General features: G+C 37.0%; 1 pseudogene; it reads right to left on the minus strand.

The window, feature by feature from the left end:
* Positions 1–8,490: 8,490 nt before the first annotated feature.
* LOC112622566 lies at positions 8,491–9,250 on the minus strand (annotated as a pseudogene).
* Positions 9,251–13,349: the final 4,099 nt, after the last annotated feature.

Raw genomic sequence — 13,349 nt, forward strand, 5'->3', positions numbered from 1 at the left:
ACCTGACAGGGAGGCAGAATTTCTCTCCCCACTCAGTAATAATGGGGACCTATCTGAGGTGTCAATGAAGGCAGAGTGAGAAACCTGGGCTCCTACCCCTACCTAGAGTCATGAAGCTCATCCACCTACCTACTGGAGTGGTGTTAAAAGAAGCCAGCTAAAACAGAGATTAAATAAGACCAATAGCCCTATAACATAATGCCTGAAATGTCCAAGTTTTAATTGGAAATTATTTGTCATATCAGGAACCAGGAATACCTCAAACTGAATTAAAAAAAAAAAACAATAAAATAGATGCCAAAATGGAAAGAAAAGCCTAATGAAGATTTTAAAGCCACCATTATTAAAATGCTTTGATGAGCAATTAACACTTAAAGAATGAAAAAATAGGATGTCCAGTTCTGTGGTTTAAAAAAAGGAAGAAGAAAAGATCAGAAAAGAAAAAAATAGGATGTTTCAGCATAAAAATAGGATATATAGGGAAGAAAATGTGGAAATTTTAGAACTGAAAAGTACAATAGCCAAAATAAAAAGCACAATAAATAAGCTTAGCAACAGAAGGAGAGAACAGAGGAAAGAATTAGCTACCCTGAAGAGGGAACAATAGCAGTCATCCAGTCTAAACAAAGGAAAGAAAGAAAATACACTGAAAAAAATGGACAAAGCCTCAGGGACCCATGGGGCTATAACAAAAGATTTAATGTTCATATACTCAGAGTCCCAAAATGAGGAAAAAGAGAGTGAATCTGAAAAAAATTATCAAATAAATATGGTTGAAAACTTCCCAAATTTGGCAGAAGATATAAACCTAGTGATTTAAGAAGGTGAGTGAATCCCAAACAGGAGAAACCCAAAGAAAGCCACACCAAAACCATAGTAATTAACTAAAAATTAAAGACAAAAAAAATCTTGAAAGCAGTAAGAGATAAATGACATCTAACAGGTGAAAAAAATGACAGAGCAAAATTTTCATCAGAAACTGTGTAAGCCTGAAGGAGGTCACCACATTTTTCCAGTGCTGAAAGGAAAAAAAAATGTCAACTTAGAACACTATATCAGCAAAAATATCCAAGGAAATTAAGACATACACGGATGAGGGAAAACTAACAGAATTTGTCACTAGCAGGTCTACCCTAAAAAACCCAAAAAGTTGAATTGAGGACAGTTGGAACATCAGGAAGGAAGAAAGAACATGGCAAGAAAAAATATGGGTTAAAAAATGGACTTTACTTCTTCTCTTGAGTTATCTAAATTATAGGGTTGAAGAAAAACTTTTAATACTGTATCATATGGTTATAAATGTATATAGAGAAAATATTACAGGCAATTATAAATGAAGGAAGGTAAACAAACATAAAGGGAGAAGAAATTTCTACACATCACTCAGACTGGTAATTAATGACAATAAATAAGTTACATAAATATAATGTAATACCTACAACAACCACTAAAAGAGCTATACAAAGAGGTACACAGACATATACACACACACACAGCTATAGATAAATTAAAATGGAATTTTAAAATTATTTAGGAAACAATGAAAAAGAAAACAAAGAAATGAAAAACAGAGAGAACAAACAGAAAACAAAAAATAAAATGTCTGACTTAAGCCTGGACGTAACAATATTATAGGAAATATAAATGGCCTAAATACATCAATTATAAGAGACAAAGCTTGGCAGAATAGATTTAAAAATATGACTCTGTCGGGTGTGGTGGCTCATGCCTGTAATCCCAGCACTTTGGGAGGCCAAGGCGGGTGGATCACGAGGTCAGGAGTTAACCATCCTGGCTAACATGGTGAAACTCCGTCTTTACTAAAAACACAAAAATTAGCCAGCTGTGGTGGCACACGCCTGTAGCCTCAGCTACTCAGGAGGCTGAGGCAGAAGAATCTCTTGAACCCGGGAGCTGGAGGTTGCAGTGAGCTGAGATCACGCCACTTCACACCACTGCACTCCAGCCTGGGCAACAGAGGGAGACTCCGTCTCAAAAAGAAAAAAAAAAAAGTCAATCATTTGCTGTTTATGATAAACTCACTTCGAATATAATGATATAGGCGGTTCATAAGCTAAAGGATAGAAAAACATATCAGGCAAAAATAATAAATAATAAAGGTGTTCTAAATAAATTTAGAACAAAGAAAATTACTAGAAATGGGTAGGGACACTATATAATGATAAAAGGGTAAATCTACCAAAAAGACACAGCAATCTTACATATGTATGCACCAAATAACAGGGCTGCAAATTACATAAAGCAAAACTGATAGAACTGAAAAGAAAATAGGCAAATCAACAGTGATTGTTGAAGACTTCAGTAGTTTTCTCTCAACAATTGATTAAACAAATAGACAAAAATTGAGAAAAAACATAGAATAAGCAACATCAAACAATAAGATCTAATCAACATTTATAGAACACTCCAATCAACAACAAAAAATACATTCTTTTCTTTTTCCTTGCTTTCAGTAGATTCCACAAGATTTTCTTTTTCTTTTTTTTTTCTTTTTCCTTTTATTTTAAGTTCAGGGGTACATGTGCAGGTCTGTTACATAGGTAAACTAGTGTCATGGAGGTTTGTTTTACAGATTACTTCATCATCCAGGAATTAAGTCTAGTACCCATTAGTTATTTTTTCTGATCCTCAGCCTCCTCCCAATCTCCACCCTCCAACAGGCCCCAGTATGTGTTTTTCCTCTCTATGGTGTTCCATCATTTAGCCCCCACTTATAAGTGAGAACATGCAGTATTTGGTTTTCTGTTCCTGTGTTAGTTTGCTAAGGATAATGGCCTCCAGCTCCATCCATGTCCCTGCAGAAGACATGATCTCATTCTTTTTATGGCTACATAGTATTCCATGGCAGAATACACATTTATTTATTTATTTATTTTGAGATGGAGTTTCGCTCTTAATGCCCACACTTGAGTGCAATGGCACAATCTCAGCTCACTGCAACCTCAGCCTCCCAGGTTCGAGCAATTCTCCTGCCTCCACCTCCTGAGTAGCTGAGATTACAAGCACATGCCACCATGCCTGGCTAATTTTTTTTTTTTTGGGGGGGTAGAGATGAGGTTTCACCATGTTGGTTAGGCTGGTCTCAAACTCTTGACCTCAGGTGGTCCACCCACCTCAGCCTCCCAAAGTGCTAGGATTACAGGCATGGGCCACCACACCCAGCTAGAATACACATTTTTTTTTAAGTGCCTACAGAATATATGCCAAGATAGACCATATCTAAGACAATAAAACAAACACCAACAAATTTTTTAAATAAAATCATAAAGAAAGTGTTCTCCTACCACAATGGAACCAAACCAGAAATCAACAACAGAAAAATAACAGGAAAATCTCTAAACATTTGGAGACAAAACAACACACTTAGAAATACATGGGTCAAGGAGGAAGTCTCAGGAAAATTTTTAAAAAATACACACAATAAACACAACTAAACAAAAATGAAAATATGCCATATCAGAATTTGTGGGATACAGTTATAGTAGTTATAAGAGGTAAATTTATTTTAAGTTCCAGGGTACATGTGCAGGATGTGCAGGTTTGTTACATAGGTAAACATGTGCCATGGTGGTTTGCTGCACATATCAACCCATCACCTAGGTATTAAGCCAAGCATGCATTAGCTATTTTTCCTGATGCTCTCCCTCCTCCCACCCCTGCCCCAGACAGACCCCAGTGTGTGTTTTCCCCCTCCCTGTGTCCATGTGTTTTCATTGTTCAGCTCCCACTTACAAGTGAGAACATGTGGTGTTTGGTTTTCTGTTCCTGCATTAGTTTGATGAGGATATGGCTTCCAGCTTCATTCATGTCTCTGCAAACAACAGGCTCTCATTCCTTTTTATAGCTGTATAGTATTTCCTGGTGCATATGTACGTTTTCTTTGTCCAGTCTGTCATTGATGGGCAGTTGGGTTGATTCCACGTCTTTGCTATTGTGAATAGTACTGCAATGAACATACACGTGCGTGTATCTTTATAATAGAATGATTTGCATTCCTTTGGGCATTTACCCAGTCATGGGATTGCTGGGTCAAATGGCATTTCTGGTTCTAGATCTTTGAGGAATTGCCACACTGTCTTCCACAATGGTTGAACTAATTTACATTCCATCAACAATGTAAAGAAACAAGGTTCTCCGCAACCTTGTCAGCATCTGTTGTTTCTTGAGTTTTTAATAATTGCCATTCTGACTGGCGTGAGATGGCATTTCATTGTGGTTTTAATTTGCATTTGAGAAGTAAATTTAAAACACTAACTGCATACATTGGAAAAGAGGAAAAGTCTCAAACCAATAATCTAAGCTCTCACCTCAAGAATCTAGAAAAAGAACAGCAAAATAAAACGCCAGCAGAACAATGAAACTGAAAACAGAACAACAAAAGCAAAAACAAAAAAAAAAATCAAAGAAGCAAAGAGCTGGCTCTCTAAAAGATTAATAAAATTGGCAAACTACTAGTAAGACTCAGAAAGAAAAAAAGAAGACAGAAGATAGAAGCTATGAAATGAAATGGGATATCATCAAAGATTCTACAGACATCAAAAGGATAATAAAATAATACTATGAACAATTCTACACACATAAATTTGACACTTAAATGAAATGGATCATTTCCTCAAAAAATATAAAGTGCCACAACTCACTAAATATAAAATAATTAATTCAAAAATTTCTATACCTATTAAGGAAATTGAATTCATAGTTTAAAAACTCACAAAAGGAAATATTTAGGAACAAATAGTTTTAATGAAGCATTCTACCAAAGATTTAAAGAATTAACACCAATTAACAATCTCTTCCAGAAAATAGAAGCAGAGGAAGCATTTCCCAGTTTATTTTATAAAGCTAGAATTACTCCAATACCAAAACCAAACAATGACAATGGGAAGAAAAGAAAACTGTAGACTAATAGTCCTCATGATGCAGCAATCTTTAACTAAATATTAGCAAGTGGAATTTACCAATATATAAAAAGAATTCTATACAATGACCACGTGAGAATTATCACAGGGATGCAAAGCTGGTTGGATATTCATAAGTAATTAATGTAATCCATCACATTACAGGCTGAAGAGGAAAATTTACTTGTTCATATCAATTAATGAAGAAAAAGTATTTAACCTACTTCAACACACATTCATTATTTTTTTTAATCTCAGAAATACAGGAGTAGATAATATCCTTCTTTACTTGATAAAGATCATCTACAAAAATCCTATGGCTAACATACTTGATTGTGAATGACCGAATAGTTTCTACCTACAATCAGGAACAAGGCAAGAATGTCCACTCTCACCACTCTTATTCACAGTGTTGGAAGTTCTAGACAGTGCAATAGGCATGAAAAAGGAGATTAAAGGCATACAGATTGTGAAGTAAGAAATAAACAGTTCCCATTTGTAAGTGACATGATTGTCTATGTAGAAAATCACAAGGAATCTACAGAAAAACTTCTAGAATATGTGATTTCAGCAAATTAACAGAATACAGGACAAACAAACCAGTATCAATTATATTTCTACATCCACAATGAACAGGTAATACCAAAAATATTGTTATTTTTATTATTATTATTTTGAGATGGAGTCTCGCTCTGTCACCCAGGCTGGAGTGCAGTGGCATGATCTCGGCTCACTGCAAGCTCCACCTCCTGGGTTCATGCCATTCTCCTGCCTCAGCCTTCCCAGTAGCTGGGACTACAGGCGCCCGCCACCACGCTCAGCTAATTTTTTGTATTTTTAGTAGAGACGGGGTTTCACCGTGTTAGCCAGGAAGGTCTCTATCTCCTGACCTCGTGATCAGCCCGCTTCGGCCTCCAAAAGTGCTGAGATTACAGGCATTAACCACTGTGCCTGGCCCAAAAATATAAATATATTATTTCCAATTACTCAAATACATGAAACACTTATGTGTAAATCTAACAAAACATGCAAGACTTGCAAGCTAAAAACTATGTAATGCTGGTGAATGATATCAAAGAAGATCTACTTAGTCTCTATCTACATAGAGAGCAATATTGTTCATGGATTGGAAGACTCAACATACTAAATATGTCAATTCTCCCCAAACTGATATACAAGTTTAACACAATTCCAATCAAAATTTTTGCAAGATTTGTTGATTATAGGTAGGATTATTCTAAAATTTACATGGAAAGGCAAAGGAACTAGAATATCTAAAATATTCTTTTTTCATATTATTATATTTTATTGCAGTTTGTGTAGTGTATACTAACTTAAAGGGAAAAAAATATAAACAAAATGAAAGACATGGAGGAAATGGCATCTTGCTTTAATCTCCAACTTAAAGTTACCCTTAACAATTCATTTACACCATTATGCCAAATTGTAGTCATCCCTGCAGATCCATCTCTAGAGCAAAATCTAACTTGAATCATATGGTTCATATTTTGACTAGTTCATAGCATATCAATTAGCAACTTATGACTTGAAAATACTTTTTCTCAGTTGCATTTGACTACCTAAAATTCTACCGAGCATGCTGTTTAGCATGTCTTACTCCTCTGAAATCATCATCTACTTTCTAAAAATCAGAAAATTCGTTTGCTTGTGATTTGAAATTCAAAAAAGTTTGTAGAAAACACAAAAATAATAAACTATGTAAAGTCTTATCCTTTTCTTCTCTCTAAAACAGCTACTTCTACAAAAAGAAGAGTAAGTGGATACTTTCTAACAACTCAAAACAAGAAAACCAAAATCAGAGGGTGCATGAATATATGTGCATGGGTATGTACAGACTTAATCTCTATATTCCCCAAAACAGGCTTAAACAGGTAATCCCAGCATTCTAAATTCAGAAAGCAAAAATAAACAGTTTTGTTTCTAAATCAATGGTATTACTAGCTGAAATGTTTAGTAGAATACTGCACCTATAGATTGGCAGTACTTTGATTATATACCATTTAAGAAATCAAAATAATAAGCACATTCTTCTAACAGCAAAGAATTCTCCCACTTTTTATTTATTTTGACATATTGATATTTCCATAAACTTGCAAGTGGAAGATAAGCTGTTCAATAAAAGACTTCTTACATATATAATATACAGAAATTATTTTAGAAGTGTGTTCATATAACATTATTTTGGCACTAACAGAAATTGTATACAATCCATCAGTTGTATGGCTAGAAATGAAACCATCACGAAACCAAGACACACAGGGCTTTCCTGCACTTAGTGTCAGGAAAAAGTTCCCAAGTAATTCTTTACTGTGTTAGAAGAATAAAGTACATTTGTCATAGTATACATTATCATATTCCCTCATAGTAGGGATTAAAGTTTTTAAATTAAACAGTGTTCCCAGGTTTACTTCTGTCTGTACCTTCAGGAATAATCATATCAATGGTTACATACAATTCTCTCCTCATGCAAAAAAAAAAAAAGAAAAAAAAACTGAAAAAACAAAAACCATCAGTTAGTTGTTTTCTTAAGTCTAATTAAGCCAAGCAAACTAATAATAGCAATTTAATTAGCAAGCTGTAAATCAGAGAGGTATAGAAATCCAGCAGTTAAACTGTATTTCCTGCCTATAGGGTACTGCTGCTACTCAACCTATTTTCTTCATGTATTAGAAGAATTAATAGGCATTGATGGTCAAAATAAGAATTTCAATATTGCCGCAAATGACATGAGAGAAAGACTTCCTAATGTGTGACAATCTTAATGATCCTTTAAAAGGTAAAGGATTGTGTGTATATGTGTGGAAAGGAGTAGGAAATAAAAGCAGGAGGTTAAGACAGGTATTTAAAGGGAATGCCGAGATAGCTACATTACAATATTTAGTTTTTAAAAAACTGAAGTCTGCCCAGCGTACCAAAAACATTACAAAAAAAAGAGCAGATATCAGTGCAAGTTTAGCCTAATAATTTGTGAGAAAAAAAGCTAGTTTTGACGAGAAAAAGTCCAGTCCTTTCCTTGCAAACACAAAGAAACGCAACAAGAATTTTAAAGGTAGTAGGCCAGAAAATGCAACAGTAACTCTTACAATCCTTTTCAATTAAACAGACAAATCAAGTTGAAGACAAGTGTTAAAATACTATTCAGCCTGAAGATTTATCAACTTATATATCCTGTTATTCAATTGGCTTTTGATTTTTAAAAAATCAACAAACTTTATAAGAGCTACCACCACATTTAGAATGATGAAAATAAATTAGATCCCCCCCAAAGATATTGTTGAACCTCTAAAGCATAAAAAGCTATATAATATACAAGTTAACCAATGTTTTTATAAAAACAATACAGTTTCGGACTGATGGTATTACACTGTATTTGTGGTAAAGTACTAGGCACAAGTGTATATATATATATATATACACACACACACACACACATATATACACACATGTCAGGCATTTTCATTTCAGTCTAATCAGTCTCTAAGGTTATCATTTAATTACTGGCAATATATAATAACTGGTATGCATTTTGGTACTTAAGTCATGATTTGTGGAGAACAAGAAGCAATGTATTATAGCAACTGGGTTCATATCTAACAAACAATTGCAGTGTTGAACAAATCTCTTCTATAAACTTCGTGATTTGTTTTGCTGTTGGTCACTTACAGTAGATCCTTGATTTGATTCTTCCATATTCATGCTTTCTCCACCTGCAGGCTCTAACATTTCTTCATCTCCGTCATCATGATGTAGGTCTTTTGAAATTGTCCAGCTAGTTTGATATTGAGTCCTTCATTGTAGTGGCGCTTCCTTTTCATTCAAATTGTCGCTTTTTTTTTTTCTCGTTCTTCAGATGAGAGGTCACTATCCTCCTCTCCACTGCTTTGTTGTTCCTGAACCCGATACTTTGGCTCCAAGTCTTCAGCAGCAGCCAATTTCTTAGCCAAGATATCTGGTGCCATGGCTTCGGTGGTTTCTGTATCACTACATGCACCTTCATCATCACCCATTATACTGTGGTAAGGAGGGCTTGGTTTATCTATTTTCATTAAACCATCGTCTTCGTCTGCTGGATGATATGTCGCCAGGATGTTCATGTCATCCCACTTCCGGGATTTTTTGCTCAGCTCCTCGTGGACACTCCCGCGGGGCGGTTCGGCCGACGCCACCACAGAGGGGGTCGTAGAGGTCTTGTCCTTCAGGATCCCCTTGACGGGCCGTTGCGAGGCCGTCGAGGCCGCCACTGCCAGGTGCTCCAGCTGTTGGCTCCGGGTCGCTGCTTGGCGTGGGATCCGCGAAGAGAAGGGTCGGCATTAGCAGAGACCAGCAGACAGACGCGGGGCCGGCTCAGGGCTAAAGCGGCTGCACCTGCTGCCTCGGAAATGGGTACGGGAGTGGTTATCAGGACACAACGACCCCGACGCCAGGTCCAGCGCAGAACGGGTGGAGGCTCCTCGCGCACCCTTAGCGGCCGGCGCTTGACCCACGGCTCGCAGGGAAACGCGGGCCTAGAGCTCCAGGGCGGGAGCGACGCCGACGCCTAAAACATTCCTGAAAAAGAAGAATAAAGTGATTGAAAATCAATCTGCCCTATTTCAAGTGTTGTTATATACCTACAGTAATCAAGACTGTATGGTACTAGCAGAGGAATGGACACACAAATCAGCGGAACAAAATACAGAACGTAGAAAAAGACCCACACAGTCTGCCCAAATGATTTTTGAAAGAGGTGCAAAAAGAAGTCAATGGAAGAAAAATAGCCTTTTTAACAAATGGTGAATTGAACAATGGTGAAATGGAACAATTGGGCATCCATAGGCAAGACAATAAAATAAAAATGAACCTTGACCTAAGTCTCACGCCTTATGCAAAAGTTAATTCAAACTGGATTGGATTGCTTGAGTCCAGAAGTTCAAGACCAACCTGGGTAAGATAGCAAGACCCTGTCTATACACAAAAATGAAAAATTATGTTGGTGTGGTGGCTCCTGCCTGTAGTCCCAGCTACTTGGGATGCTGAGGCAGGAGGATTGCTTGAGCCCAGGAGTTCAAGGCTGTCATAAGCTGTGACAGCACCATTGTACTCTACCCTGAGTAACTAAGCAAGACTGTCTCAAAAAAAAAAAAAATTGTCAGAGAAATGCAATACCTTAACCTTTACCAGATACAATTAATTAATTAAAATAAATAAAAGATTATGGAGTAAATGTAAAGCATAAAACTACTAAAAGTTTAGAAAAATAGGAGAAAATATTTGAGATATAGGTCTAGGCAAATAATTCTTAGGCTTGACATCGAAAGCATGATCTATGAAAGGAAAAACTGATAAATTGGATTTCATCAAAATGTAAAACTGTTGCTTTGTGAAGATCTGGTAAGTGAATGAAAAAATGAGCTACACAATAGGAGAAAATATTTGTAAACCATAGATTGAATAAAGGACCAGTATCTAGAATATATAAAGAACTCTCAAAACTCAACAACAACAAAAAAAACACATTAAAAATCCAATTAGGAAACAGGCAAAAGACTTAAGGTGATATTTCACCAAGGAGGATATAAAAATGGCAAATTAGCACATGAAAAGTTGTTCAACATCATCAGCCATTAGGGAAATGCAAATTAAAACCACAATGAAATATCACTCCACATCTATCAGGATGACTAAAATAAAAGTAGTGACAATGGGTCAGGCACGGTGGCACACACCTGTAATCCCAGCACTTTGGGAGGCCAAGGTGAGTGGATCACCTGAGTTCAGGAGTTTGAGACCAGCCTGGCCAACATGAAGAAACCCTGTCTCTACTAAAAATACAAAAGTAGCTGGGCATGGTGGCACATGCCTGTAGTCTCAGCTACTCGGGAGGCTGAGGCAGGAGAATCACTTGAACCCGGGAGGTGGAGGTTGCAGTGAGCAGAGATCGTGCCATTGTACTCTAGCCTAGGCAACAAGAGTGAAACTCCATCTCAAAAAAAAAAAAAAAAAAAAAGCGACAATGCTAAATGCTGGCAAGGAAGAGGAGATAGTGGATCACTCATAATTTCTGGTGGGAATATAAAATGGTACAACCACTCTGGAAGATGATTTGGTAGTTTCTTAAAAACAAAACAAAACCAACGACAACAACAACAAATCCAAGAACTAAGCATACTACTACCATCCTGCCCAGCAACTGCATTCCTGGGTATTTAGCCCCAAGAAATGAAAACCTGCACACACAAATACACATGCACACATGATGCCTTCACACAAAACCTTATATGCAAATGTTTGTCTAACTGCTTACTCATTGTAGCCAAAGATAACCCAGATATCCTTTAACAGGTAAATGGTTAAACCAACTATTGTACACTTATGCCATGAAATAATACTCAGCAATAAAAAAGAATGACTGATACACACAACAACCTGCATGAATCTCCAGAGAGTTATACTGAGTGAAAAATGCCAATCCCAAAATGTTACATACTACATACTGTGATCATGTCACTTCACTCCAGCCTGAGCAATATAGCAAGACCCCATCTCTAAAAACAGATAAACAAACAAAAAAGATGGATTACAGAGTAAATGTAAAGTGTAAAACTATTAAAATTTTAGAAAAATAGGAGAAAATCTTTGAGATGTAGGGCCAGGCAAAGAATTCATAGGCTTGACATCAAAAGCACAATCCAGGCTGGGCATGGTGGCTCACGCCTGTAATCCCAGCACTTTGGGAGGCCGAGGCAGGCGGATCACTTGAGGTCAGGAGTTCGAGACCAGCCTGGCCAACATGGTGAAGCCCGTCTCTACTAAAAATACAAAAATTAGCTGAGCAAGATGGCACATGCTTGTAATCCCAGCTACTTGGAAGGCTGAGGCATGAAAATCACTTGAACCTAGGAGGCGGAGGTTGCAATGAGCTGAGATCGTGCCAGTGGACTCCAGCCTGGGTGACAGAGTGAGACTCTGTCTCAAAAAATAAATAAATAAATAAAATAAACTTTATTGAAAAGCAAAAAAAAGCACAATCCCTTTGTATAACATTTTGTATTAACAAGCTTGAAATCACAAAAGTACAGAAATAGAGAAAAAAAATCATGGTTGCCAGTGGTTAAGGAAGTGATGGGGGTGGGAATGAGGTGAACTGACCATAAAAGGGCAAGATAAGGGATACTTGGAGTGACAAAAATACTGTCTTGACTGTAATAATCAACATTGATACAAATGTCAGTATCCTGATTGCAATACTGTACTGAAGTGTTATAAGATGTTACCATTGGGGAAACTGGATTAAAGGGTAAAAGGTTCTGTCTGTATTATTTCTTACAACTGCATGTCACTCTCTAATTATCTCAAAATAAAAAAGTTAAATTTAAAAAACATGTATGAGGATGTGCATAGTTTTTCAAAATATATTTAACAAGTTCATGAGTGGAAAGTTTGAGTGAATAAAAATTGTATCTGGAATTCTGGTTTGCAAATTACCCTGGGAAATGTGGCCTGACTCAGTGTGACTCAGTTCTATACCATTGTTCTCAGCTCTGCTGTTGCTCACTGCTAATGTTGAAGCCAGGTAGCTCTTGAGTTGCAGGGCAACCAAGATCCCATGATCCAATGTTGCTCTCACTCCCCTTGGCCTTTGAGAGAGAACAGGAAAGAAGATGGAGAAGAATTTTCCCTTTGCCCCATTTTCCTCTTTTTGGGCTGAACCGTGTCCCCCTATGAATTCATAATGTTGAATAAACCCAGTACCTCAGAATGTGAATTTTTTTTGGAGTTAGAGTCTTTAAAAAGATAATTAAGTTAAAATGAGGTTATGAAAGTAGGTCCTAATATAGCTAGTATCCATATAAAGAAGAGATGAGGACATACATACACAGGGGACAGTCCATATGAAGATGCAGGGAAAAGACAGCCATCTGCCAGCCAAGGATAGAGACCTCAGAAGAAACCAACCCTGCTGACACCTTGATCTCACATTTCTAGCCCCCAGAGCCATGAGGCAACAAGTTTATGTTGTTTAAGCCATTCAGTCTGTGGTATTTCTTATGGTAGCCCTAGCAAACTAATACATCCTCCTATATTTGGACATAGGCCTGTCATTCTTGATTAAAGGAACGTAAAAATAAGACTTGTCAAACTTTTAACAAGACTTTATGAAGACTTGGGCAAAATTGGAAAAAAAAGAAAATAGAAAATTCTTCCATTCTGATCACAGATATTATAGATGTAAGAGATCACAGGCTCCAGCCCATCTAAGGGTTCTCCAACTAGAAACAGACCTGGTTTGGCTGATGCTACTAATACCTGCCATGTTCCTTGGGCCTTACCACTGTAGTGCACACTGGCTGGACATTTGCATCATTCCTGAAGGCTTCCTCAAAGCCAAGAAGGGCCACTCTGCCAGACTCACAGCAGACTAGAAGGGCT

The sequence above is a fragment of the Theropithecus gelada genome, chromosome 4 (genome assembly GCF_003255815.1).
Source record: "Theropithecus gelada isolate Dixy chromosome 4, Tgel_1.0, whole genome shotgun sequence".
Lineage (NCBI taxonomy): Eukaryota > Metazoa > Chordata > Mammalia > Primates > Cercopithecidae > Theropithecus > Theropithecus gelada.